A 24162-nucleotide genomic window follows, 5' to 3' on the forward strand; every position below is an offset into this window, starting at 1 on the left:
GCCCATCTCGTTGCTATCTGCAACCGAAACTTGGACTGGTCGCTCAAAGCAAGACTCCAAATAATTACCTGTCACGCTCTGAAGCAAATGATGTTTCGTGCCATGATCACTGGGTCACCAGCTACTTCTTGCATCAGAAAAAACAAGATCGAATGTTTTTGTGTCGGTACTCCTTTAACAATGCAGCCTGAGAACAAGTTAATGGCCGCTCAAACAAGTGCTGGAACGAGAAATGTCAGGCCTAACGTTATGAGGCCAGAAGAGAGGGGTGTGGATCAGAGAGCAAACGGGAGTAGTGATAGTTGAAATTAAGAGGAAATACTACGGGCTCTCCCGTAATCGCGCTGACGTGCGTCCTGCAGCAACTTTATTGAAGTTTGTCCAATCCAAATCTCGTAATCGAGAGTAGATGTAAGCATGAAAGGGCAACCGGCAAAGCAGATTGGTTGGGAATTGATACTAACCACAGTCCTAAAATGGGTGTAGTGCATTTTCGCAACGGCACGCCGCAACACACTGCACCACGCCAAACTGTTCGCTGGTCCATATGGACGCTGCCCAGCTAGATGAAAACAGGCTGAAGGTGGCACGACAGGCCGCGAAAGACGCAAGGAAGGCCGAGCGCACTGCGCAGGTAGAACAAAAGCGCCTAAAAGAGGCGCCACGCAGCGTGGCGCCATCTCTCGAGGCGACGCAAAAGCCGCGCTGCGGCACTCACGGTCTGCTGGCATTCAAAGAGCACAGGAGCTCAGCGCTAAAAGGTGACAATGGTGCCCTGTATGGTATGGTATGGTGCCCTGTATCTGTTTTTTCAACGTCGCTGTTAGAATTCAGCGAACTAGACGTTTCAGCTTGACTGATAGCGTCAGCAAACATTAGGAAGAAATTGAGAGCAATATTTTTTGCAACTTGTTAGTGCAGTAACTAGCGTGTGTAACACGGTCCTGTACAAAGGGTTCGGGGCCAGAGACCGCGTTCTCTTAAATTTGGACCGATCGCTGTCTCTATGCCGATCGCCCGAATGTCCTCGTTTTGTTCTCGCAACTTGCCCGGATAACGGTTCTGGCTTTTGCCTCAAGGTCGCCTACAACGGGAGCTACAGGCATTTCATCCTTAATAGGCTGATGATGCCTCTCTCTCTCTCTCCCTCTCTCTCTCTCTCTATATATATATATATATATATATATATATATATATATATATATATATATATATATATATATATATATATATATATTGACACGTGTACTTATCTTTATCGGGCGACCACGTTTCGCCGCTTAACAACTGTAATCGCATAGCGAGGGACGCGCCTGCATGTATCCGACGTTTCTGGAAAGTTATCGATGCTTCTACCCGGCTGTCTGTTGTCGCCGAACCTTGTGTTATCTGATTTCATCGCGTAACGCGAATGGTGTAGAACTTTGTGGAAGGCACGCGGGTCCAAACGATTAGTCTGGAACATTCGACGACTGCTCTATAAAAGCCGACGCGCTTGACCCGCTGATCAGATTTACGACGATCGCCGACTGTGTTCGCCGCTCTCGTTGTGCTTTAAGTGTAGCCTGTTTTGTGGGCACAGGTTCGCCCAATAAAAGCTAGTTTTTGCCTTTCACAGTTTTGCTACTGTGTTCTTTGACGTCACGACCACGTGACATCTGGTGGAGGTGCTTTGCGTTCATGTACCGGACGCCCCCACAAAGCCGTGACCCAAGCACTCACTCGGAAGACACCAACGTCGCCAAGAACCAGCGAGGTAGCCGCAGGCTGCAAGGACTGCCCCCGGAGCACGGACTTTTGCCTGAGACGACTAGGAAGATGGCCACCACGTCCACCCCAATGGCAGCCCCAGCGTCACCCGTCGTGCTGCAGCAGCCCAGGGAGCCTCCGACGTTCCGCGGTTCAACTTTCGAGGACCCGGAAAGCTGGCTTGAGACGTACGAGAGAGTCGCTACCTTTAACAACTGGAACAGCGACGACAAACTGCGATATGTCTTCTTCGCTTTGGAAGACGCGGCCAAGACGTGGTTCGAGAACCGAGAAGCCACCTTAACGACCTGGGAACTTTTCCAAAGCGGCTTCCTGCAGACGTTCGCAAGCGTCGTACGCCGAGAACGAGCCCAAGCGCTATTAGAAACCCGGGTGCAGCAACCTAATGAGACGACCGCGATCTACACGGAAGAAATGAGCCGTCTCTTCCGCCACGCCGACCCTGAAATGCCCGAGGAGAAGAAAGTCCGCCTGCTGATGCGTGGTGTGAAGGAGGAACTTTTTGCCGGAATGGTACGAAGCCCACCGAAGACCGTCGACGAGTTTCTTCGCGAGGCCACCAGCATCGAGAAGACACTCGAGATCCGAAACCGGCAATTCGACCGCCGCACAAGCTCGACGAACTACGCTGGAGTTCAATCACTGGCCACCGACGACCTGCGCGAGGCTATCCGAGCGGTCGTGCGGGAGGAGCTACAAAAGCTGTTCCCACCATCACAGCCTCAAGTGGCTTCGATTGCCGACGCCGTGCGAGAGGAGCTCCAACAACAACTTGGAGTAGCCCCTGTATCGCCCCAGCCCGAGCCGCAAACGATGACCTACGCCGCCGTCGCACGCCGTCAAGGTCCCCCTCCGCGACCGCGCCAGGGCCCTGTCACGCCGCAGTTCCGTCGTCCGCCGCCGCCAGCGCCAGCACGACCACCCGTCGCCCAGCGCACCTACGCGAGGAAGACGGACATTTGGCGCGCTCCTGACCACCGCCCGCTCTGCTACCACTGCGGAGAAGCGGGGCACATCTACCGCCGATGCCCATACCGGGAGATGGGACTCCGAGGGTTCGCCGTTAACGCGCCGCGACCACAGATTGGCGAAAGACCTCGCGATATCGCCGACTACCTCGCCGCTACTCAGTGGAGCTCTCGACGACCGTCGCGTTCGCCATCACCAGGCCGCTACCTGTCGCCGCAGCGCCGACCATACACTGGCCCAGCCCGGGGCCGGTCAGCGAGCCCATATCCGGAAAACTAAAAGCAGCAACCGATGGAGGTGCGGTTGCTGTTCGTCGAACTGACGAAGATCCTCCGCCGCCGACGAAGACACCGAAGAAACTACCTCGACGACATAACGACACGCCGCCGTCCCGACGAAATCAGGCAGCCAAGACTACACCGATGAAAGACGACTTGACGACGCGACGTTCCAACTTCAGTTCAACACGACGCAGCCGTGATCCGACGCCAAGACCTAACTGTAACGCAAAACAAAGAACCACCGACCTCGACGTGCTTCTCGACGGCCACGCAGTCACCGCCTTAGTAGACACAGGAGCCGATTACTCCGTCATGAGTGGACCCATCGCCGCCCAGTTGAGGAAAGTTAAGACTGCATGGGAAGGCCCTGAAATTCGGACCGCTGGAGGACACCTGATTACGCCGACTGGTATCTGCACGGCAAGAATTACCGTTCATGACCGGACTTACCCTGCCACCTTCGTTGTCCTCCAACAGTGTTCACGAGACGTCATTCTCGGCATGGACTTCCTGAATCAACATGGCGCAGTCATCGACCTGAAGTCGAAATCGATAACGCTGTCACAAGATCAAGCGATACCGCCGGAGAGCTGTCGTAGTCACCACGCCTTGAGTGTGCTCGAAGATCAAGTGAACATCCCGCCGCGCTCCAGCATTATTATTTCCGTCGGCACTGGAACACCCGCTGACGTAGAAGGCGTCATCGAGGGCGACCAACATCTACTGCTCGACCGTGAAATTTGCGTCGCAAGAGGGATCGCTCGACTCCACGGAGGGCAAGTGGAAGTTATGCTAACCAACTTCAGCCAAGAGTTCAAGCACATCAACAAGGGCACGACAATCGCATACATCGAGGAAATTGTGGAAACCAGCAATGCCTTTGTCCTCTCGGATTCAGCCGCATCTACCCCGATGAGCATTGTCCCTGAACCAGACTTCGACGTGAATCCAAGTCTTCCTATGAGTAAGCAGCAACAGATCAGAAGTCTTCTCCGACGATACAAAGACTGCTTTTCGACGTCATCGAGGATTCGACAAACACCAGTTGCAAAGCATCGCATAATAACCGAAGAGAGCGCTCGACCACTCCGCCAGAGCCCTTACCGAGTTTCGACGCGGGAACGTGAAGCTATTAGGCAACAAGTCGACGAAATGCTGCGCGACGACATCATCCAGCCGTCGAAAAGCCCGTGGGCCTCTCCTGTAGTCCTGGTAAAGAAAAAGGACGGAACCCTACGCTTCTGCGTCGATTATTGTCGACTAAACAAGATCACGAAGAAGGATGTGCACCCCCTTCCACGGATAGACGACGCATTGGATCGGCTCTGCAACGCTAAATACTTCTCGTTGATGGACCTCAAGTCTGGCTACTGGCAAATAGAAGTCGACGAGAGAGATCGCGAAAAGACTGCCTTCATCACGCCAGACGGCCTCTACGAGTTCAAGGTCATGCCATTCGGACTGTGCTCGGCGCCTGCAACGTTTCAGCGCGTCATGGACACGGTGTTAGCCGGACTGAAGTGGCAGACGTGCCTTGTTTACCTGGATGACGTCGTTGTCTTCGCCGGAAATTTCGACCATCACCTTAGGCGGCTTGCGACAGTGTTAGAAGCCATCAAGTCATCAGGGCTCACTCTGAAGCCCGAAAAGTGCCGTTTCGCTTACGATGAGCTTTTGTTCCTAGGCCACGTGATCAGCAAATCAGGAGTACGCCCCGACCCACAGAAGACAGCTGCCATCGCAAAGTTCCCGCAGCCAACCGACAAGAAGGCAGTGCGCAGATTCCTTGGCATGTGTGCCTACTATAGGCGCTTTGTCAAGGACTTTTCACGCATCGCGGAGCCGCTAACACATCTAACCAAATGTGATGTCGCGTTCAAGTGGGAAACGCCGCAGGCCAAGGCATTTCGAGAACTCAAACGACGCATGCAGTCGCCGCCGGTACTTGCACACTTCGACGAGGACGCCGATACCGAAATCCACACTGACGCCAGTAGCCTAGGCCTCGGTGCCGTCCTAGTCCAGAGGAAAGAAGGACTTGAAAGGGTGATATCGTATGCTAGCCGGTCGCTGTCAAAAGCGGAAAGCAACTATTCTACGACTGAAAAGGAATGCCTCGCCATCATTTGGGCTACAGCTAAATTCCGTCCTTACCTCTATGGCAGGCCATTCAAAGTCGTCAGTGACCATCACGCATTGTGTTGGCTAGCTAACTTAAAGGACCCTTCAGGACGGCTGGCGCGGTGGAGCCTCAGACTACAAGAATATGACGTCACGGTAATATACAAGTCCGGAAGAAAACACTCCGACGCCGACTGCTTATCGCGCGCCCCCATTGATCCCCCGCCGCAAGACGACGAGGACGACGACGCCTTCCTTGGGATAATAAGCGCGGAAGACTTCACTAAACAGCAACGAGCCGACCCGGAGCTAAAAAGTCTCGTCGAGTATTTGGAAGGGAACACCGACGTTGTCCCTAGGGCATTTAAGCGCGGGTTGTCTTCGTTCACGCTACAAAACAACCTGCTCGTGAAAAAGAACTTCTCACCAGTCCGCGCCAGCTACCTTCTTGTTGTACCGTCAGCGCTGCGTCCAGAAATACTGCACGCCCTATACGACGATCCAACCGCTGGGCACCTCGGATTCTCCCGGACGCTGTCGAGAATACAGGAACGGTATTATTGGCCGCGTCTGACCGCCGACGTCGCCCGTTACGTCAAGACATGCCGAGACTGTCAACGACGCAAGACACCACCGACAAGGCCAGCAGGATTACTACAGCCGATCGAACCTCCTCACCGACCATTCCAGCAGATTGGGATGGATTTGTTGGGGCCGTTTCCGATATCAACATCCGGGAATAAGTGGATCGTCGTGGCGACGGACTATCTCACCCGTTTTGCTGAAACTAAAGCTCTACCAAAAGGCAGCGCAGCCGAAGTGGCGAAATTTTTCGTCGAGAACATCCTGCTGCGACATGGTGCCCCAGAAGTCCTCATCACCGACAGAGGAACGGCTTTTACAGCAGAGCTCACCCAATCCATTCTGCAGTACAGCCAGACAAGCCACAGGAGGACAACTGCCTACCATCCGCAGACGAATGGTCTCACGGAGCGCCTGAACAAGACCCTCGCCGACATGCTAGCAATGTACGTCGACGTCGAACACAAGACGTGGGACGCGGTCCTGCCGTACGTAACCTTTGCGTACAACACGGCGGTGCAAGAAACAACACAGATCACGCCGTTTAAGCTGGTTTACGGCAGGAACCCGACGACGACGCTTGACGCCATGCTGCCGCACGTAACTGACGAAGAGAATGTCGACGTCGCTAGCTATCTCCAGCGTGCCGAAGAAGCCCGACAGCTCGCCCGCCTGCGAATCAAGAGCCAGCAGAGGACCGACAGCCGACACTACAACCTCCGACGACGCTTCGTCGAGTACCAGCCTGGCGACCGTGTTTGGGTCTGGACCCCGATACGCCGACGAGGACTCAGTGAGAAACTACTCCGACGCTATTTCGGACCCTACAAGGTCATCCGACGTATTGGCGCTCTGGACTATGAGGTCGTGCCAGACGGCATTTCGCATTCACAGCGGCGCCGCGCACGATCTGAAGTGGTCCACGTGGTGCGCCTTAAACCCTTTTACGGACGCTGACGAACTTCGTCATTTTTGTTCTTTTCTTTGCTACGAGTGCTTTTGTTTATTACCTTCGTTGGTTTGCAGCATCGGGTCGATGCTTTTCAAGAGGGGGGTATTGACACGTGTACTTATCTTTATCGGGCGACCACGTTTCGCCGCTTAACAACTGTAATCGCACAGCGAGGGACGCGCCTGCATGTATCCGACGTTTCTGGAAAGTTATCGATGCTTCTACCCGGCTGTCTGTTGTCGCCGAACCTTGTGTTATCTGATTTCATCGCGTAACGCGAATGGTGTAGAAAGAACTTTGTGGAAGGCACGCGGGTCCAAACGATTAGTCTGGAACATTCGACGACTGCTCTATAAAAGCCGACGCGCTTGACCCGCTGATCAGATTTACGACGATCGCCGACTGTGTTCGCCGCTCTCGTTGTGCTTTAAGTGTAGCCTGTTTTGTGGGCACAGGTTCGCCCAATAAAAGCTAGTTTTTGCCTTTCACAGTTTTGCTACTGTGTTCTTTGACGTCACGACCACGTGACAATATACATATATATTGTGAGTGCTACATATGCCTGACTATCAGCTTCATCATCTCTACATATCAGCGCACGTTGTACATCTTCCTCATTTGTATATATCATCATCAGCTGCAAAGCTTCGTCTTCGTCTGACAGCACAAGCTCGGCTGGAAAAAAGCGCTTCCTTATAAGTGATGGAAGGTGCTTTAAATTTCGTTCCCCAAGAGCTTTCGCACGTCCTCACTGCAGCTGGTCGCCGCATAATACCACCGGCCATGATCGCTCTAGCGAATTTAGGCATGCATGTCCGATGCCTCCGCTCCACTGCAGCCTTCGCGATCAGTCGTGACCATCAACAACCGCGATGAGGACTGGCTCCAAAACTACCGCCTCGTAAAGCGACTTCAACAGTCCACAGAAGCTGCGCAAAGTCCCTTTCTTCCTGGTCGCTGTAGCGAAAACCTGGTTTTGGAACCATGAGCCAGTTCTTCCTGACTGGGCGACGTTCACGCAATAGCTTCGGCAGTGTTACGGCGCTCCCGCTGTTCGCGCTGAGGTCGTAAAGAAGCAGCTCGGTGAGCGCATCCAATTTCCTGGGGAATCGTACACATCATGCATTGAGAATGAGCTTGTATTGTGCAAGCGTGTGAACGCCACCATGTCCCAGAGCGACAGGATACGCCACATTACTGAAGGCAGAAACAACCTCGCCTTCAAAGTCCTTGGTACGCAAAATTATGCTGCCATCCAGGATGTGATCACTACTTGCCAGCGACTTGAGGAACTCCAGTCCCTTGGGCTTTGCACCGATACCTTGGATAATTGTCTCCCTTCGACCATGTACTTGCGCACGCTGATCCGCGACATCGTCCGTGAAGAGTTTCACGGGCGGTGCTCTACCTGCGCACCGGAAAATACCGTCCCTTCTTCACCGACCGACTTGCGCGACATCATTAGTCAATAGATCAGGTCCGCTTCGCGTCTTGCGTGCTACGACGGTCCCTGCACTCGTCAGGTACTAAGGTATGCCGACGTCACAGCGCTCTCTTCAGCCTGCACCACCCCTCTGCCTCCCCGCAGGGGCGTCTGCGTTAGCAGGTTTTTGGTGTGCTGCGACACCACGTACCCGCGCACATGAATTGGACCATCCCGCGTGTAACCGTGCGTGGCTTAGCTGTGTCCGGGGCAAAGGGGATCCTGGGGGTTGAGCCAATGCCGGGTGTTTGGACCTTTACGGCCCCTCGGCGGTGGCAACCCACCTCTTTGGCCTCGGCTTCACGTAGACGGCACCCCCGGACTGACCCACCCAGGTGAAATCGGTGGTTGCATTTTCCTGTCCTCCTCTCCATCTTCGTCCTTCCTTCTCACTTTCTCCCTTTCCCTTTCCTGTTTCTTCCTTTCCGAGCGTGCTGCGGAGCGAGAAAGAACGTTTGCATAGCGTCAGCGTAAACGAAAGTCTTTGTTTTTCGCCTTTGTGACTGCATTTGCCTGCCCGGTTTGGCGCCTGCATTTCTGCCTTACGTGTTGTTATCGACCGCAAGATTGTGGTGTTTGATTGTCTGCTACAGCTGTTCTTTTGTCGCTCCCCTTTGCCTGTACACTTGGTTGCATCGCCCTTCCGGTGCTTGCTTATTCGCTTTGTTCTTTCTGCTATCGGCCGCGAGACTGCGGTGATTGTTTGAGTGCCGCGTTAAATCATAAATTAAAGTGGTTTCTGTTCGTTGCACCACTGGTTCTTTGCCGTTCTCGTCGTGGCTCGCGGACCCCCCCTAGGCCTTCATTTGCACGAGCTTAGCCAAAAGCTGTTGTGTTGCACTTTACAAGGAGCAGTTTACAGGGAGTGGGAGAACAATACATATAGCTCAAATACATTTCTTTGTGAATGGTGGGATAAATATTTCGGTACTGGTATTGAAAAACATATCTTGGTGCACTGTATTTATTACTTCTTTAAATGATTATCAACTTGGTATTTGTGCAATATTACAGTAGCATGAAATCAAGGGCTTGACAGTAGCTCATCTTGTTGGGAATCTTAGCACAAGGACACTGGCCTAAGTCAAAAATGAAAATTTAACTGTAGTCGTTGCCTTTATTGTGCTTTTGCAGTGTCATGTAAAATAAGAATTCAACCTTCCAGGATCGTAAACATGGTAATCAGAGCTAACTATAACAGTTGCGAAGCTGAAACAAGCCTGGACATTGAATGTCCAGGCTTGTTTACTCAGGAATGTCTACACAGTAGCTAACGCAATATGCTTTCCAAGGTGGCTACTAGCCGTAAGTGGAGGGAGCATTAGCTGAGCTACCAGCTAACTTTTGTAAGTATGGGTCTAGAGTACAGCTCACAAAAGACGGCTGCTAGCTGTGGCATCAGCTAGGTCAAGCTGGAAAGTAGACGTCTACTAGCTAGCTGAATGGTTTGTGAGAATACATTGGCCAACGATGACCATAAGGATGATTTTCTTTCAGCCAGGTGAATACACCTGGCTGAAAGTCCTTTTCGTCCTTTTCTATACAGTGAAAAGGACGAAATGAAATACCATTGAGTCAGTTTAAATGCAGATTTGCAATGACAAACTAAGTAAAACAGTCATTCGTTCGCGATTGCATTCACTGATAAGGCACCTGCTGGAAGTGTCCCAGCTTACTTGTGACTTAGCACTAGCGTAAGTTTTACGTCACCACCTGATTATATTTGACGTCGCACCACACAAAGAATCATTCCAGTACAGAGGGCGAAAGGGCGATTTCCAGGTTGACGACTATGGCCAGCGCGTCGCGTCCTCTTTGAATTCACTGCGTCCGTTTAAAAAAAAAAAAAAACTTTTTTGTGCGCAAACAAACAGGGACGAAGAAGAGGAGAACAGAAGGACGAGCGCTTTCTAACAACTGGTTTTATTTTCGAAGAACCACCTGCTTAAATACCCGCATATCTGCGCGATCAAGTCTACAGAGCACGCTTATAGCGCATATAACACCTGTGATAAAATGCCATGGACGAAAGCCACCCGGTCAATATAAAAACCGTAAGGCGCATGAACTAATGAACTATGCCTCAAACCATTCCAGGCTTGTGAAGAATGGGATAGTCATTTCGTGTTTTTGGTCTTCGTTGATGAAGTCATTTCACCACACTGTAAACATTGCATTTCTTGAGCAAGTTGATCGGTTGAGAAAGGCTGGGTTCCCGCTCACTGTGATGCTGGCGTCATGCGCTAGACGAATGAAAAAAACTTAAACAGGATAAAGAACAATGCACAAACAATCAAATGCAGAAGTATTTAGCTTCCAAGGTTTCAGTGATTCCGTATGTTCACGGCCTTTCACAGACCTAAAAAGGTGGCTGGGAGTTACGAAGTAAAAGTCGCGTTTTCGGCAAAAAACAAAATAGGTAGTGTGTCTTCTAAGGTTAAAAATAAGTTCGAAAGAAAGGCTGATGCAAAGAAAGAATGTAGCATTACACACCCGCGTAATTTTTTGATTGCGCGAAGAACGTTGTTTATCAGATTCCTGTGAAGTATGGTCATGTGTACGTAGGGCAGACTTCGAGATGCATTAACACGACTAAGGGAACACTTATCTAGCCTGAAAGGTCGCCCTGGTACGCATTTGGCAATGCATTGTCAAGAACATGATTGCTGCCGTTGTGTTAGTAGCACCGACATTTTGTATAGCCATAGGAATCAAACCACGAGAGAAATTGTGGAAGCGCAGTGGATTGAAAAACAAAAGGAAAAATGCATCAGCCATCCTTCTGTTTCATTGTTGGATAAAGAAAATTCGCTTCTGTCATCACATCTTTAACGCATTTTCGTCGTAAGTGCTTGTTTCATGCGCCTTGCGGTTTTTGTGTTGACCGGGCGGCTTTGGTCCACGGCATTTTATCACAATTGTTATATGCGCTACAGGCGTGCTCTGTTGACTGGATCGCGCAGATCTGCGAGCATTTAAGCACGTGATTCTTCGAAAGTAAAACCAGTTGTTAGAAAGCGCTCGTCCTTGTGTTGCTCCTCTTCTTCGTCCCTGTTTGTTTGCGCACAAAAAGTTTTTTTTTTTTTTTTTAATAAATCTGTTCTAACTAGGCCGACTTCCATTTGCACTGCGTCCGGTTGTGTCGTGCGACGGTAATCATATAAACAAGCGGAATCCTCGCACAAAAAATAATGATGACGAGAACCTGCAGACAGAAGATGCCCGAACGCCGTTGTTGTCACGATTGGCGTTTGAATTATGCAACAAAAGAAAACATGTCCGACGATTACAATACTCCCTAATGCTAAATTTTAGCGCACCTGTATACGTGTTTTCATTTCGCGACATACTGAGGCAGAGAAAGAGAGCCCGAAATCACCGCACTGACTGGCAGTGCCGTCAAGCGCCTTCGCAGAGGGAGGAGCAGTATGGGAACTCGGGCATGATGAGTGGCATCGGAGCCAACTGTATGTGAAGACGACGACAAACGCGCGAGCAGTGTCACGAGCGCGTTTACGCCGACGGGGCGCCGACGCTCAAACCCAGGAACGGTAAGAGATGCGCTCTAAAAATTCGGACATTACTGGCGAAAAGTGAGTGCAAACAGGCTCACCTAGCGGAAAAGGTGTTTTTCTAACTCGCGACGTACAAAGAGGCACCGAGTACACAACGAAGGTGGCAAGCGCGGATCTCGCCATTGTTGTATTGAGCCATCCGCGAAAGCACAATACAGCCGATTTCACAAATCGCTTATGCAAGACACTTGGCAAACATCAGCGCAGTTAAATGACGCAATAAATGTACAGAACAGCTGAGAACGGCACACAACTATATACCAATAGTATTTCCCCGAACCCACGACCGCACCCATAGACACTGCGTGCTCCAGCGGCCGTTATTTTCATTTTTCGAAACTTCCTGCCTCCCCAGTGTTGCCAGCATGACTACCAGGGGTAGCACACACTCAAGTTCAACAAATGGCCACAGAGGGCGAAAAAATTGACCGCGCGCCGCTGCTAACAAAGCCGACGTAGTAGCATCACTTTCGGGATTCGTTCGTTAGTTCCAACATTTCCCGGTAGAGGCGTCGTAATAAGCGCAATAAGCGCAATAAGCGCAAGACTACAAATGAAGCTGTGCAAGGGGATATGGGCTGGACTAGTTTTGAAGTGAGGGAAGCCCGCAGTAAAATTGAGTACGAAGAACGGCTGAGGAATATGGAGGAAAGTAAATGGGCTGGGAGAGTGTTCAGGTATCTGTACAGGCAAAACATTGATTCACAGTGGAGGAAAAGAACTAGGAAGCTTACCAGCAAGTATGCGGCCTGTGGGGTGGGCAACACAGCAACAAAGAAGGTCAAGCGGAAAGTCAGAGAGGCTGAATTAATCTCATGGGTGGCGGCAATGGAAAAGAAACCTGCCATGAGTAACTACTTAAGGGGAAAAAACGAAATTAGGAAAGAAACCATTTATGATAACTCAAAGGGAAGCTCATTACTTTTCGAAGCGAGATCGGGATGCCTTAGAACACGCACCTATAAAGCGAGATATAAGAATGAAGAAGAAACATGTGCTTGCTGCGGTAAAGCTAGGGAAACGACGGAACATATTTTATTAGAATGTGAGGACGTCTACCCAGCGGTCGATTTAGGCACCACTGGCCTCCTTGAAGCCCTTGGGTTCAGCGGGAGCAGTGGTAAAGCAAACAGGTCCGCAATAGACATCAGTAAGAGGCGATTGGAGGATTGGTGGAAGAAAAGTAGGGAAACGACAAAAGACGGAGACGTACAAAAGCACAGTTCGCAATAGGGTATCAGAAAATTTGGACGTGGTACTTCATAGTGGTTTTTTTTTTTTTTTTTCCACTGGTGAAAATAGGTAGGATATTAGGCAGGATAGTAGTAAGAGGTTGGTGGCGCAAGCCACCGCCCCGTTCCAAAGGGGACGCTCATAACATCCATCCATCCATTTTATCTTACAAACTTTCTCTTACAATTACCGAAGCATTTTCTTTTACATAAAAACAGGGCAAAATTATCATTGCTAATTAGATATTGTGCTCTTTGTTAGTAAGTTTATTGTTTCTTCGCCATTATAAACGCAAATAGCGTTCAGCATCATCGATCTTTCACGTGACCTCTGGCCTGGACACGGCCTGGATTTAAAATTTGGCGTAAGCTGCTGACACGCACGTGGTAGTAGCGAAATGCCATACTAAAACGCTGCTGCCACGCACGGAAGTGACGTCAGAGTTATGATGACGTTGTTTAAACAAGTATGACGTGTTCCGGTTTATAGTTTTGCGCGCGCTGCTGGAGCTGCTTCAGCTTTTCAGCTTAGCTAAGACACAATTTTACGGTTTCTTACTGTATTGTGTGCTAGAATGTTGTTCTAGTTGCGCTGGAAGAATCGGATGGTGTTCGAACTTGCGATCACGAGCGACACTTGGACGCAACGCTGGAGCAGCTCGTTTCCTTATGCCTTGCAGAGCGTTTATGGTTGGTAGTGTGGTCTTATGTAGCTCCTGTTACGTTTTTCAGTGCTCTTGTTTGTTGAATTTGCTGTTGTGAATGGGGCACATGTTGGCTTTCAGTATGGCAGAACTTTTTTCTCTTATGGTAAAAACGTTTAAACGCGTTCTAAACTCTTGTCGCTGCAGCCAGAGTGCGGGAAGCCTCGAGCTCGCTTCTTCCCGGCGCCGCCCCGGCTTCGAGGGCCGCCGGGGACCTTCTCCATCGGCGTTGCCGCCGCTGGGAGACGACTCTCAAAAGTTCAGAGTTGGCAGACCGCAGCTCTGGGCCATCCGGCAAGCCGAAGGTGCCGCTCGAGTTCAAGGACTTCGAGCCGCCACCTGACAAAAACTGCCGGACCATTCTCTATTAAAGTTTCTTCTTCATCCTTCGTAGGATTGCTGTTGCATATATTGCCCGAGTAAGTGCTGTTGCAATTTTTTTACGGCAATGTCGCATTTACCTCTACTGTTTCTTGTCTTGCATCTTCATGCTGTTTCCCTGTTTACCTCGGATTTTGGTGGCTAGCGAATCGCGACTTGCTTGTGCACCTGCTCGTTACAGTTCAAAAGGCACATGTTGAGCAACCTGAATGTAAACTATGAAGACAAATATTGCAAAAGGTGGCCCAGCCACTCATAGCTCTACTTTGGTTCAATTTTGTTGTAAAGTTTGGCTGTCTTGAAGACCGAGAAATTTTCTTAAATTTCTTCCAGCTAGTTTGCTAAGCTGCTATTTAGTATTGCTTCTTATGATGGCGCTGTGCGAGGTACCAGGTTTGCGCAAATGTTCCTCGCAACTTGTTTGTAGACATGACGTAGCTTCATTGCAGGAACCTGCATTTTGTTATACATGTGAAATGCATGCTAATATGACCAGTGTGGGCTTGCAGGTCCATGCATGCCGCTCTCAAGCAAATGCCGTTTCCATTGTATGAATCTTCCTTGACCTTGCTGCACTTCACAGGGCTTGTTTGGTTAATCCTTTTGTCTGTGCAATAGAATGCTCATAGGTCTTGAGCTTTACCCTGATCCTTTTGTCCAACAAAAAAAAAAACTCTTTAGGCATTGCGTTAGGGAACATATCTGGGTGATAATGTGACAATCTTTGCCTCTATAACCTTTCTTTTCTCCCATCTTCAGTGAAGTTGTCAACCACCTGTCCCTTTGTTCGAACAGAGTGCCATGCATTGACAGAAATTCTCATCACAACAAGAAAATCTCTGAAGGAAATTTTTGAAACTGACTAGGACTTCGTCTTGGGCAAGTTGGTGAAATCTGCGACGCATTTTTTTTTTTTGTGCGCAAAAAGATATTTATAGAAGAAGGACGCATGAAAGTGCGAACTACCAACTGACTTAATGATTCAAAGGATGGAAGATAGGGTACAAATTTTGTGCACATGCAAGAGGCGAATGTTGTGACAGTGCTAGTTTGTCTAGTAATGCTACAAATCGGCATTAAACAAGTGCACTTCTGGGGAATTAAGGCAATTGAAGTGCTACTGGCATGTGCACCATCTCTCTGATAAAATATTCCTTCGCGAGTTCATGTGCTGTTTTGTTGCTACTTCTGCCCAGGATCACAATGTGCGAAAGCACGGCTCACATGAGCAGGCCTTGCAATGTGCGCTGCACCATCCGGTTTCATGAATACTTTGTTTAGCGCAAAACGATTTGCGCTAAACAAAGTATTCATGGATTCGCACCAACTAGCCCGCCAACGCATTGTGCTGAACCATCCGGTTTATTTAAATTGTTTGAATGCTCCCTCAAATAGTCATTTAGGCATTGGGCCGTTTGGTCTACATAGAACTTGCCACAGCCGAGAGGTATCTCATAGACCAACCCACAGCACAATGCAAAATGGTTGGCATGATTTTTCATACACCCTTGTCTCGTGGTATGAGAGCCACTAGCAAAATTATTTGCTTTCACGTCGATAAATGTTGTACACTGTTGCACACATTTTTGGCGTGACAGAATGGGTCTTTTTTTTTTTGCATGAGTGCGAACATTCATAGCGATGGAAACACAAAAATTGTTTCAAGTGAGGCACTAGATCACCCAGAGCAACAATCTAAAGAAAACATGTATTTTATGTTAATCTTGATTTATTAAACAATTTTCTCGCCCTAATGTGGCAAAGAGGACATCTTAACCTCTACACGGACAGGCAGAAGAATGACAATTCCATGAGAAATGTCAACATATGAGCATGGAAAGCGCAGTTGCCAGTGATGTGAGGACTGACGACTTAACAAGTACCACAACGCGGAATGGAAAGCGTATGCGTCAGCTCCCGCCTTTTAAAAGGTTGATGCTCTTATTGAACACGCCAATGCCATGCTGTGCCCCGACCAGCTTCAAAGCCGCAAACTGCACTGTTTTGCAGTACGCTGCGACTGCAGCCCACTTGTTGCCTGATGTAGATTCCGGATTCCGGAAATGGGCTGAGAAGGTCTAAGCCGACACGATGGAAGGTCTTGGTAGGGATGTCGAGCGGCTGCAGGTAACCGGTGGGGAGCTGGGAAGGCTTCTTACGTCGTTGGCAAAGTTCACAAGTGGGGACACAACATCGTACGGAACGGGCAAGGCCCGTCCAAAAAATACGGCGACGTACACGGTCATAGGTTCGAGATACGGCAAGGTGTGCTGCCGTTGGTGCGTCGTGAAGCTCTTCTAGAACAGTGGAGCTGAGGTGTTTAGGTATTACAAGTAGAAACTCAGAGCCGTCCAGATGAAGGTTACGGAGGACGAAGAGGCGTAGAGCAGCATCGGCTGGAGAATGTTCAAAATGGTCTATGAGTGCTCTGATGTAGCCGTCATGATGTTGCTCGTCGGCGAAATGAAGCAGCTGTGATACAGAGAATACACAAGAAGCACTGGCAATATTGGAGGAGTCAAAGTTGTCAACAGGTAACGCGATGTGATAGGAGGATGTGGGCCCAGGCCTCAAGCACACAGGGATGGCACAATGAACACAGAGAGGCTTTAATGACACGGGGACGGGACTAGGATAACGTACACGATAACACACACACAGTTCCTTTCATAAAGGTCTGTCGCGTAAGTATCGTCACGCTCAGCGTCAATGTAGGAAGGCGTCCGATAGCGCGTCGGTATCACACACTCACGGCACGAAGAGGCGCAGCGATGAATCTCGAGCGGCGAGTGGCGCAGGTGCTGGAGGCCGGGGCGGGTGCCCGGCACACGACGAGCCACTCGCGCGACAGCAGGGTCGGGACGTCGGCCCGCCACAGGGTAGACCGTTCGGAAGGCTTAGCTGCACCGGAACATGCCGGTGTCGGATGCTCGCCCAGCAGTGGAGCAGGCCGGTTGACGACCAAGGACAGCCCGGCCTGTTCTGCCAGCACACCCAGGAACACCGGCCTTGGGTAGATGACTGCTCGGCTCGTTCGGAAGGCCAGCCCAGGCAGCTCAGGCAGATCGCACGGCTGCCGTCTCCGCCCAGACACCGGCTCTTCTCTTCTTCTTCGTCCGTCGCCGCCGCACAGCAGTCACGCGCATTCGGCCGCGACATTCAAATAGTCCAATCTCCTATCACATTTCCCCCCAAGTTCAAGAAGTCGAGGAGGGTAGCACTACAGAGTATCACAAGTCACACAGTTCTAATTATTACTCTCATGACACATTAGTCCGTGTCCGTAGCTATTCTACTTTGATAGTCTGCACCAACGTTATCACATCCACGAATATACTCCACATGAAAGTCATAATCCATAAGGAGTAAACTCCAACGTAGTACGCGACTGTTGACGTGCTTCGCCGAATTTAGGTATCGCAGCGGTTGGTGGTCGGACTGCAGGGTGAATGGTTTACCATAAAGGTACACATGAAATTTCTGTATAGCCCACACTATGGCGAGGCACTCCCTCTCAATTGTGGAGTAGGCAGCTTCACGTGGCAAAAGCTTCCGGCTAGCGTAGGACACGGGATGAAAACGCCCGTCGTGTTCTTGCAAAAGAACTGCTCCGAGACTTCTCGAAGAGGCGTCCGTGCGTAGCACAAAGTGTCTGCTCAAGTCTGGAGCCTTCAGTATAGGCTGCTGTGACAACAGCTCCTTTAATCGCATAAATGCCTCTTCGTGTGGTGTCTGCCAATTCAGCCGGTTCGGAGAGCCCTTCTTCGTAAGGTCGGTGAGTGGATGGGCAAGCTCAGCGTAGTTCGGAACAAAGTCCCGGTAATATCCCGTTAGTCCTAAGAAGGCCCTGAGCTCCTTCTTCGTTCCAGGTCGTTTGGCAGTGTTGATCTTGTTGGCGGTGTCTTTCAAGGGCTGTAAAACGCCTTGCCCTACCACATGGCCTAAGAAGCATGTTGTTGGGGAGCCGATTTCACTTTTGTTGGGTTTTATGGTTAGTTTGGCTGTGCGCACTCTGTGAAACAAGCAATTTAATGTCTTTAAATGCTCTTCCCATGTTTTTGTTGCCACAAGAACGTCGTCGAAGTAATAGTAGACGTGAGGTATGTCTCCGACAACCTCCCTCATCAATCGGTTGAAGACAGCAGGTGCTGTCTTAATGCCAAAAGGCATGTACTTAAATTGGTATAGTCCAGAGTCGCATGAAAATGCAGTGGCTTCTTTGGACTCAGGGGCCATGGGTACTTGCCAGTACCCTTTTGTGAGGTCAAATTTAGAAAAATAATGACTTCCAGTGAGCCTGGCAAACATCATCTCTGCTCTAGGAATGGGCTCACAGTCGGGAACTAGAATTTGATTAAGTTTTCGAAAGTCTATGCAGAGGCGCACTGTGCCGTCTTTCTTTTTGACCACCACAATGGGTGCCTGATATGCTGACTTTGATTTTTCTATTATACCTAACTTCAGCATGTCCTGGACTTCTTTTTCCACGGCATTTCTGACAGCAAATGGCATGGGGTACTGCCGGACCTGTATGGGCGCAGTAGTAGTCAATTCCAAATGACATTGCAGGACATCAGTCTTTCCAGGTAGATCAGAGAATATATCGTCGTAGGTTGTAAGGACAGCTTCAACTTGGAGTCGCTGGTCCATAGTCAGTTGGTTCGAAATGACGACGTCTTTTGATGTCTGCGTTCGGATAAGTGACGGGTAAGGCGGCGTTGTCTCTGCAAGCTCTAGCCCTGTCGCGTCATCTGTACCCACCGTTGTCGCTGTTACCTGAAGCAACTCGCTGTTGGGTCGCTCTTCATATTTTTTCAACATATTTATATGAAATACCGTTGTTCGGCTCCCAAGGTCAACAACATAGTCCAAAGGACTTTTCCTTTCTACAACGTTGAAAGGTCCCTTCCACATAAGTATCAACTTATTCCTTTCACCAGGCAGTAGAACAAGTACTTTGTCTCCAGGATTGAGCTCTCGCATCTTGGCTTTCCTGTCATAATACGTTTTCTGTTGCTGTTTCGCTTTCGTGAGCTCTTGCATGGCGATGGCGCACGTACGCTCTAGCCGTTGACGCAGTTCCATGATGTATTCGTAAGAAGATTTCATGTCGTTATCCAAACGGGGATTTGTCCACAATTCCTTTAGCACAGCCATCGGACCACGGACATAGCGCCCATACAACAGTTCAAATGGCGAGTAACCGATGCTGCTCTGTGGCACTTCTCGGTACGCGAAGAGTAGCGGGCCTAGGTAGCGGTCCCAACATTTAGGTCGCTCTTGGCACATCCGTCCGAGCGCACGCTTTAGCGTGCCGTTAAATCGTTCCACTAATCCATTTGCCATGGGGTGGTACGGCGTGGTAGGCAATTGCTTAATTGACAGGAGACGACTGAACTCCTTCATCACAGCTGACATGAAATAGGATCCCCGGTCGCTGACAATCTCCCGCGGCAAGCCCACTCGGGAAAACATTTCGACGAGTCCTTCCGCAACAGTTCTCGACTCGGTAGATGGCAGGGCGACAGCGTCAGGGTATCTGGTGGCGAAGTCAACCATAGTGAGGATGTAACGGTTGCCTTTATCTGAAGTTGGGGATAAAGGACCAATAATATCGATGCCTACGCGAGCAAAGGGAGTGTCAATTACAGGCATCGTACCCAGCGGAGCGCGTCCTACTAAATGGCGCGGCACCGTTCGTTGACAGACGTCGCACGATTTAACAAACCGTTTCGTCTCCGACTGGACCCCTGGCCAGTAAAATTCAGCAACAATTCGATCCACCGTTTTCGTCACACCCTGGTGACCGGCGAGGATCCCTTCATGAGCCAATTTCATCACCATCCCCCTGAGATCTTTTGGCACGACCAGCTGATCTAGTATTTTCCCACCTGACACTGTGTGCTTCCTGTATAAAATGTCATCCTTTAAGTAATATTCGCTTGCGCGGCCATCCGCGACCATAATCTTTCCGACCTTTTCGAAGCATCTCCTCAGAGACCCATCGTTCCTCTGTAAAGCTTTTAATTTGCCTTGCTCTATTCCAGCGACTGCGGATGGCAAGACAGGCAGTGTAGGCAGCGACCGTATCTTCATTTCCTTTGTCACAGCAACGAGCTCGGTATCAGACTCGTAGTCTTCTGTATGTCTCGAGGAGGCGGCTGTGTTTTTAGCTGTGGACAACGTTTGGCCCTCTACGTCTGGTAGCTCTGCTTGAGCGGTGGATGACATCCGGTTGGCAGGATAATTCGTCTTGTCGCTGTTATGTTTCAGCGGAGACCATGAATTGGCCGGGTCATCAGGTGCACGGGCACCTTCAATGTTTCCCAATACCACATCATACAGGGGATCTCGCATACATTTAACTCTTGCAACGCCAGTAAAGAATGGACTCTCTAAGTATACTATCGCTTCCGGTAAGTAGTGGATTGTGCGGTCCAGCAAGAACACGGGACTTTTTGTTCCTGTCATTTTGTCCTCAGGTACCAAAGAGAGTCGCACGACCACGGTATTGCAGCCAGTGTCTCGTAAGACAGACACCGGTTGTGATTCGAGAAAGCCTCTTCCCACTGGAAGATTTCCACTGTCACATCTGGGGCCTTGTCGCATTAACGTCATGTTGACTATTGGGACCGTTTCGCCACCTTGAAGCACTACGTATCCGCCACCATCTTCTGTCGGTTTTTCAGCTTGCGACGGAGCCAGAATACACGAAGCTTCTCCTTGATTTTCCCTTCTTGAGGCTTCACCTCCTTGTCCCTTTCTGCCAGACCATCCGCGACCTGTAGAGTTCTTTTTAGTCCGGGACCAGCACTCCGAAGCTCGATGTCCTGCTTTATCACAAAGGAAGCACCGATTAGTTGCACGCGGCATCGCTGTTGAAAGTTCAGTCTTGCGAGCAGAGTCTAACACGACCTCCTTGCATAACTTTTCTCTACCTAGATTGGTCAGGTTTTGTGCCTCTATAAAACAATCGGCATTCTTTGACAACATAGCGAGGGTATTACAGTTCCTTTCTTTCAGGAACACTCGCAGCGACGCAGAACATCTTCTCAAAAACTGTTCAGCAATCATGGTGTCCCTGAGGGAGTCGAAGGTCCTCTCAATATGGGACATTTCAAGCCAGTGGTCAAAGTAGCCCGGTATTGTACCTGCATATTGTAGGCCAGTCTCATTGTCTTCGGGCCTTGCGTTTCGAAACTTTTCTCGGTATCCCTCGGCAGTGCACCGAAAGCGCTGAAGGAGAGTAGCCTTCAGCTGGTCGTAGTCTAGGGCTGCATTAGAATCAAGCCGTCCTATGACCGTCAACGCTTCTCCTGTCAGGCAGAGGCTGAGGGAGAGCGCCCATTTTGCGCGGGGCCATTCTTGACTTGTTGCCACTCGCTCAAAACGTTGCAAGTAAGCGTCTAAATCATCCCGGGCTTCGTTAAAGGGCGGGATCAACTTATGAGGACTGAATAGCTCAGGAGCCGCCCTGGTAACCGACTGTTCCGTAGTGCTGTCACTCTGTGCGCTTTGTACGCCAGCAGTCTTTTCCTGGAGCTCGATCTTGAGCTTTAGCACTCGTTCTTCCGCTTCTAGTCGTAGACGCTCTTGTTCTGCCTGCGCTTCGGCCTCCAGCGCCTGCGCTTTCGCGTCTTCCCGACGTTGGGCGCGCTGGTCGCGTTCCCTCACGATTTCTGTATCAATCCAACGCTTTAACTCCGCTCCTGTCATTCCTAGCTCTTTCCCTATGGCGTACAACCTCTCGATCTCCATCGCTCCTCCTGTGCGTTTGAAAATCCTGGCAGGCTCGCCAAAATTTGTGATAGGAGGATGTGGGCCCAGGCCTCAAGCACACAGGGATGGCACAATGAACACAGAGAGGCTTTAATGACACGGGGACGGGACTAGGATAACGTACACGATAACACACACACAGTTCCTTTCATAAATGTCTGTCGCGTAAGTATCGTCACGCTCAGCGTCAATGTAGGAAGGCGTCCGATAGCGCGTCGGTATCACACACTCACGGCACGAAGAGGCGCAGCGATGAATCTCGAGCGGCGAGTGGCGCAGGTGCTGGAGGCCGGGGCGGGTGCCCGGCACACGACGAGCCACTCGCGCGACAGCAGGGTCGGGACGTCGGCCCGCCACAGGGTAGACCGTTCGGAAGGCTTAGCTGCACCGGAACATGCCGGTGTCGGATGCTCGCCCAGCAGTGGAGCAGGCCGGTTGACGACCAAGGACAGCCCGGCCTGTTCTGCCAGCACACCCAGGAACACCGGCCTTGGGTAGATGACTGCTCGGCTCGTTCGGAAGGCCAGCCCAGGCAGCTCAGGCAGATCGCACGGCTGCCGTCTCCGCCCAGACACCGGCTCTCCTCTTCTTCTTCGTCCGTCGCCGCCGCACAGCAGTCACGCGCATTCGGCCGCGACATTCAAATAGTCCAAACTCCTATCACACACGACAAGCAGTCAGCGTCTTGGTGCAGGCGGCCAGACTTGTACACCATGGAATATGAAAATTCTTGTAGCCTCAAAGCCCATCGACCAAGCTGGCCTGTAGGGTCTTTTAGTGATGAAAGCTAGCAGAGAGCATGATGGTCAGTGACTACGGAAAAAGGGCGACTGTAAAGGTAAGGACAGATATTCGCAACTGCTCAGACGACAGCAAGGCATTCTCATTCCGTAATGGAATAGTTGTGCTCCGATTGTGCTAGGAGGTGGCTCGCATAAGTAATAACGCGATCCTGTCCACGCTGACGCTGGGCTAAGACGGTACCTACGCCATGACCGCTGGCATCTGTACGCAATTCTGTAGGGGCATCAGGGTCGAAGTGGGCGAGAATGGGTGGTGAGGTTAGAAGAGTGACGAGACGAGAGAAGGCGGCGGCTTTTGAAGTACCCCGCACCTCCACCAGAATGTTACGTGTGAAAAGACAGACGAAAGGGGCTATTTACAGGTTATTTACACTGGAGCCAGGCCGACCCTCGCTCGCACTAAGAGCTGCGACGTCATCTTCGTTCTCATGGCGGCCCGTCTTTTGAGCATTGCTCGATGATATTGTAATAATATTACTGCGAATAGAGCTTTTGTAATTGAGAAACTGAAGTAAATGCAGGACACAATTAGACACTCCCTTAGACATTCAAGTACTAGCCAGATGATGAAGGCACTCCTCATTAAAATTCTGTCACTGGAACTCATCTACTAGTAATAAAAATATCGCTGCATTGCATTATAACATGAAAGAAAATGCTTCTTGTCTAGTTCTATTTGATATTTAGAAAAAAGAACCTATTGAGGTTACCCTTGAAAGCATCGCCCACGCTTTTGTGTTTCAGTAGTTATTATGTAGTGCTGAGCTGGCTTTTCTGGCTCGCGAAACTTGCACAAACTTCAAGTCGCAGAGAATTTTATGTTCATGTGATGTCGTGGTATGTCTGAACAGTCCATGCCACTTGACCAAGAGCAGCTGCAGTGGTGAATCCAATGTTCTGTCTTGGGTCGGTTGCTCCATGGCCGCACGTACGCATTTTTCGTAGAAAACTGTAGCACCATCTGTAGGGCGCTGTTTTACTCACCGATGAAAGCAAAGGGCAGTCGTGGCGTATGCAACGTCGCCACTCCCTGCTCAGGAGCAGGTGATTTGAATTCCTCTCTAGGTATGCGGACCCTTCAGACGCAATTTCCTCGTAAACTAAGTCTTGTTGGCACGAAACAAGCACTGTGAGGTTTATGGAATGCTACTTTAATAGGCCGCATCTATTTATTTATTTCATACATACTGCTAGCCTCCATTTCGAGGCTGTTGCAGGACATGGGAAAATACATTGCATCAAAATATGAATGGCAAACTTATACACTTGTTAATATTGTAGTTTACGAGAAGATGTAGTTGAGCAATACAATAAGAGGGTGTGACCTTCCTGAGTCAGCCCTTAAAGGTTAATGAACAAAAATGCAGAAGCATAAGGCAAACATCAAAAAAAGTACACCAAACCAATTACAAACATATTGCAGTGTCTGTAGGCGATACTTATAAGTTAAGATGCGTACTCAGACCTATTTTTCCAGCATAGGAAGGAAATCGTCAGGTGAACAAATTATATCACTAGGCAATGAATTCT

General features: G+C 50.0%; 2 protein-coding genes across 11 annotated transcripts in view; one reads left to right on the forward strand and one right to left on the reverse strand.

Annotated features, from left to right (window-relative positions):
• The window catches only part of LOC126523406 (piwi-like protein 1), a 103331-nt gene that overhangs the window by 24617 nt on the left and 54552 nt on the right, over positions 1–24162 (reverse strand). The gene's annotated exons all lie outside the window — the stretch shown is intronic.
• LOC129382682 (uncharacterized) overlaps positions 12374–24162 on the forward strand; it is a 40259-nt gene continuing 28470 nt past the window's right edge. For 2 of the 7 annotated variants that reach the window (XR_008610718.1, XR_008610719.1), the window contains exon 1: positions 12374–14088. The gene's annotated coding sequence lies outside the window, so the exon portion shown is untranslated. The remainder of the gene's footprint in view (positions 14089–24162) is intronic. The other 5 variants (XR_011895313.1, XM_055066784.2, XM_055066782.2 and 2 more) reach the window with 5 other exon arrangements.

This window comes from Dermacentor andersoni, chromosome 6 (genome assembly GCF_023375885.2).
Source record: "Dermacentor andersoni chromosome 6, qqDerAnde1_hic_scaffold, whole genome shotgun sequence".
Classification (NCBI taxonomy): domain Eukaryota; kingdom Metazoa; phylum Arthropoda; class Arachnida; order Ixodida; family Ixodidae; genus Dermacentor; species Dermacentor andersoni.